This window comes from Brassica oleracea, chromosome C7 (assembly GCF_000695525.1).
Source record: "Brassica oleracea var. oleracea cultivar TO1000 chromosome C7, BOL, whole genome shotgun sequence".
In the NCBI taxonomy this organism is placed as follows: Eukaryota; Viridiplantae; Streptophyta; class Magnoliopsida; order Brassicales; family Brassicaceae; genus Brassica; species Brassica oleracea.
In genome coordinates, this window is record NC_027754.1 from 30551240 (window position 1) to 30556489 (window position 5250).

The 5250-nt window shown below is 35.5% G+C and overlaps 1 pseudogene; it reads left to right on the forward strand.

Moving 5' to 3' along the window:
* Window positions 1–1952: 1952 nt before the first annotated feature.
* On the forward strand, window positions 1953–4886 carry LOC106303072 (annotated as a pseudogene).
* The last annotated feature ends 364 nt before the right edge of the window (window positions 4887–5250 follow it).

The following is a 5250-nucleotide window of genomic DNA, read 5'->3' on the forward strand; positions in this document are numbered from 1 at the left end:
GGGGGGGGGGGGGGGGGGGTTAGGCTTCAGAGATATTCAGATTTTCAATCAAGCCTTGCTTGCTAAACTAGCCTGGAGGATCATTATAGTTCCTGAGTGCTTACTGGCGAGGTTTCTAAAAGGGAAGTACTGTCACAACTAGAGCTCTCTTGACGTAGCAGTGCCCACAGCATGCTCCCATGGATGGAAAAGCGTTCTCCATGGTAGGGATCTCCTAAAGGCCAACCTAGGGAAAGCCATAGGGAATGGCAAGACAACTAAGCTCTGGAAGGATTCATGGATCTCACTAAATGACCAGACGAAACCTATAGGTCCAGTTCCTGAAGCAGCTATGGATCTAAGGGTCTCAGACATCCTAACAACAGACCTAAAGTGGAACAAAAAAAGGATTGACGAGCTCTTACCGAAGTATGCGATCCAGATTCAGGGGCTTCAGCCAAGTACAAAGGGAGCTGAGGACACCTTCATTTGGCAACCTCTTGCAACAGGAGTTTACACCACACGCTTAGGTTATAACTCTGCAGCTGTTCAGAATGAAGAAAGAGTCACTACCATGAATAATATACAAGACTTTCACTAAATAAAAGACCTTTGGACGGAGGAATATTCACCGAAGCTGAAAGTGTTTATCTGGTCAATACTTCAAGGCGCAATCCCATTGGGAGAAAACCTGCAAAAAAGAGGTATGGGATCAGAGGCTTGCTGTTCAAGATGTAAGGAACCTGAAACGCCGATGCATACCTTCTTCTTCTTCTGTGAGTTTGCTCGAAAACTCTGGGAACATGTCCACCTAAAAAATACAGTTCACTTAGCTGTAGGAGAGACTTTCAAAAAAGCCATCACTCGATTCCGCAAGGCAACATGTCTTCCACCGACAAGAGTTATGACAAACATCATGCCGTGGATATGCTGGACAATATGGAAGGATCGCAACTCACTGATTTTCAAAGGGAAATGCCTAGGGCCTGAGAACATTGCAGCAAAAGCATTAGGCTTAGCTCGAGAATGGAAGAACACTCAGCAAGGACAACAGACAAAGGAGAAGAAGCTACCTCAAGTGAGACTGAACCAGATCTCCCTCAGACAGGACCTAATTGAATGCAAAACCGACGCAGCTTGGAACGAGGAACAGCGAAGAGCGGGGCTTGCTTGGGTTTTCAAGGGGGTCACACTCTCATCACCAGATCGAGGATCTACAACACAAGACTTCGTCAATTCACCACTGATCGCGGAAGCTTTAGCGGTGCGATCGGGTCTTTGCATGGCGGCAACATTGGAGCTCTCAAAGCTCAAGGTTTTCTCCGACAATTCAACGCTCATAGCAGAAATCAACAACAAACATCATATGAAGGAAATTGTGGGTATCATCAGAGATATTCAAGAAATCTCCTCTAAGTTTGATTCTATCACTTTTTTTCATATTCCCCGTAAGAACAACGAAGAGGCAGATCTATTGGCTAAACATGCCCTTAGGGCTGCTTCTTTGTAATTTCAATTCCCCTAGTGGGCCGACTTTTCCTAATGGGCTTAATTAAAGTTTAGTTTCGTGACAAAAAAAAAGAATTATTACAGTCCATTTGAAAAGTACATAGAAACATGATTCGAACAAACATATGTCGCTTCTCCTCTCTTTCTTCTCCAATTGAATGAAATAATTACTTTATTGTTATTTTCTAGGGGTTCCAGTTTCATATGATTTTCCCTTCTTTTCTTAATTTGCCATACAGGATCCATAATGAAATGTAATGGTTGCAGCGTTCCTTTAAATGACTATAGACTCGGGAGATGACTCTAATCCTTCACTTTTATTCTCTGGTTATTAGCTAGTTTTCAATTTGGTTACCTAGACCAAAAAATCGAAATAACTGAATCAAATTCAAACTGAATTTCATATATAACCAAACGAATTCTATAATTTTAGAAAAACTGAATTAATCGAACCAAAAATCAAAATGCCCAGTGCTAATGATGAGGAAGATGCAAAAGTTATGATGCGAGCCGCACGGGTTGGTCGAAGATTTGTGGTTGAAGACTAGGAAAGTGAGTGAAGATGAGGATGTGGTTGAGAAGCACTCCACAAGTGTGCAAAATCTCAGCTGACCTTCATGAGGATCTTTATGGTAGCTCTTATAGGGTTACTATTTGTGATAGGTACTATGAAGTGCAAACTTATACTGTGATGATTATCATACAAATATTATTACTTTTATCAATCTTTATCTCCTAAGAAGGGTTTGCTCGAATTTGATGAAATGAAACTTCTTTTTACCGGGTTTTGAAGGTATTGCATACAACTTTTCTGAACTCCTAGGCTGCTTGATTTGGGGAAATGGGATTCATTAGATGCAATAGTTGATTTTGATTGGTTTAAATGGGGAAAAGGCCATTTTCGATCCCTACTATTCGCGTCGTGCCTTTTCATACCTAAACAAAAGATAAGTGATGAATACGACATAAACTAAAAATTAATTTGAATTATAGACCTCAACTTTAAACTGCGTATGTAAAACCTACCTTGACTAACGCAACCGTTAAATTGTACGTTTTGTAACTGAGGAAATTTTAAAAATTTTGCATTTCTGGGCATTGAACCTAGGTTCCGTGGATATAGTATGGATGTAGTTACCACTGTCCTACAATGCTTTTATTGTTTGTCTATTAGATTCAAAATATAAGTAGCTTTTATCTGTATAGCCTAAGGAAAGAATTATTTTTGTTTACAAATTTTATTTATTACAAGATATAATTGAATCAATAATTTATGTACTTTAAGTTTTTTTTTTACACTTTTACACATGTAATCAAAACTAAAATGACATTTTATAAGTTATTCAATCTAGTTTTAAAATGATATTTCTCAAATACTTATCTAATTTTAAATTTAAAAATTCATATATAATAGTGATTATAATTTTTTTATTAAAAATCAAAACTTAAATTTTCTAAAAAAAGTGTACACAAATCTAAATAAAATTATATAAAAAATTAAAATACACAAAGTTTATTTTATTTAGATTTGTGTACACTTTTTTTAGAAAATTTAAGTTTTGATTTTTAATAAAAAATTATAATCACTATTATATGTGAATTTTTAAATTTAAAATTAGATAACTATTTGAGAAATGCCATTTAAAACTAGATTGAATAACTTATAAAATGTCATTTTAGTTTTGATTACATGTGTAAAAGTGTAAAAAAAAAAACTTAAAGTACATAAATTATTGATTCAATTATATCATATAATAAATAAAATTTGTAAACAAAAACAATTTTTTCTTTAGGATATATAGGTAAACGCTACTTATAGTTTTAAATCTAATAAGCAAACAATAGAAGTGTCGTAGCACAGTGGTAACTACATCCATTCTACCATCCACGCAATCAAGGTTCGATTCCCAGAAATACAAATTTTTCAAAATTTCTTCAATTACAAAACGACGTCGTTTTGCTCAATTTAACGGCTGACTAACGGATTGTTAGTCAAGGTAGGTTTTACATACACGGTTTAGAGTTCAGGTCTATAATTCAAATTAATTTTTAGTTTAGGTCGTATTCAGCACTTATCTTTTGTTTGGGCATGAAAAGGCACGACGCGAATAGTAGGGGTCGAAAATGACCTTTTTCCCGGTTTAAATGTAAGTCTTGCTAACTAAAGTCAATTGCTTTTGTGGTTGATTTTGTGATGATCATCACATACTGATATTGACGAAGCCTAGAAAGCGTAGGATTCTGATTTTCAGCCTACACACAAGTTGTACCAGTTAATTTGTGTTAACTTTATTTTTCTCTTGTGTAAGAAGTGAATAGAAAGAGGTATATATATTCTACTAGTTAGGATCTGTAAGGAATTATTTTTGGTTTGATATATATATATATATATAATAATTTTGTAACCGACCTTTTCAACTTCTTGTAGCCATTCTAGCCGATTAGATGGGTCTTAGAATGACCATTCAGGTGCACTTGTGTTGTGGGTTTACATTTACAAGTGGTCTTTGTTTCTTATCTTATAACAGAGACTGGTGTTGCTCTTATTATCAGGCAATCACATATTTAACCATTCTAAATCACTTGAACAACAACCCTAGTCCTCATTTGGTTGTATGCCATGCCTCTGTCCTGGAAAATTGAGAGAGAAAACTTAGAATGGTGTACATTTTTTACTATACTTCAGTGTCACGGTGCTGCAAGAGCAGCATACTCGAGAGAATTGAATTCTTTGTAAAAAGCTGAGAAGCCGCCACCATTCAGTGTGATTCTTGTGTGTGATTCTTTGTTTGAGCGAACTAAGTACAACTTTGAAGTACTCTTGATGCGTTATTTGATTTTTGACTTTTCATGTTACTCACAAATGTTGGAATTTTACAGTGAAAAACATAAAGAGGGCCGATAACTTAAGTACTGAAATGGTGGCGCTAGAGTTTTGTTTTGATGGATGAAGCATGGGCTTTAAAGGATAAGAACATTTATATGTGGAAAAACTTCAGCATATTTTCAAAACCGCTAACCAGCGTCTAATGCTTACAATGACGCCTCTAGAAAATGATTTGCATGTATGGTTGGTTTATGCTTCACATGTTCAAAATCTAATATACATTATATTGGTGACATATATATCTTCATTATATGACGACACAATACTTATTCTTTGCACATGTTTATATATGTAGGAACCATGGTCGCTACTGGAGTACATGTTTCCTGATATATTTACCCCATAGAATATCGACTTGAAGAATCCGTTAAATGCAGCGCATAAGATACCAAATTGATTACTTAAATGAAATATATTCTTGTTCCTTTCATCTTGAAGGAGTTTAAAATATGATGTCATACAACAACTTGTTCCAAAGATACAGAGGATATCATTAAACTTCAAGTTGTGATCTCTCTATATATTGCCATTAGGTAAATATACAGCAAGGAAGGTATCAGTCACATTGCCAGGAAGTTACACACACTCAGTGCATTTGGATTTGAGTGCTCCTTGGAAAGATTCATCGAAGAAGTTAAGAGTTACAATGATCTTTGTATCCACTGGGCAAATAACTTCTTTGCAAAAAATAATTCAAACTCCATTAACAGATATGCTATAAGATTTTAACACACTTACCCGTTCTATCTATAGCTTAGTTTTCGTTCCAATATGGAATTAACAATACCAAAGGAACTCTCTCATACAAGCAGGTTTTGCTCTCTGCAAAGGACATTTGTGCTTGATATCTTATAATGGATGTAATAGCCGCTACA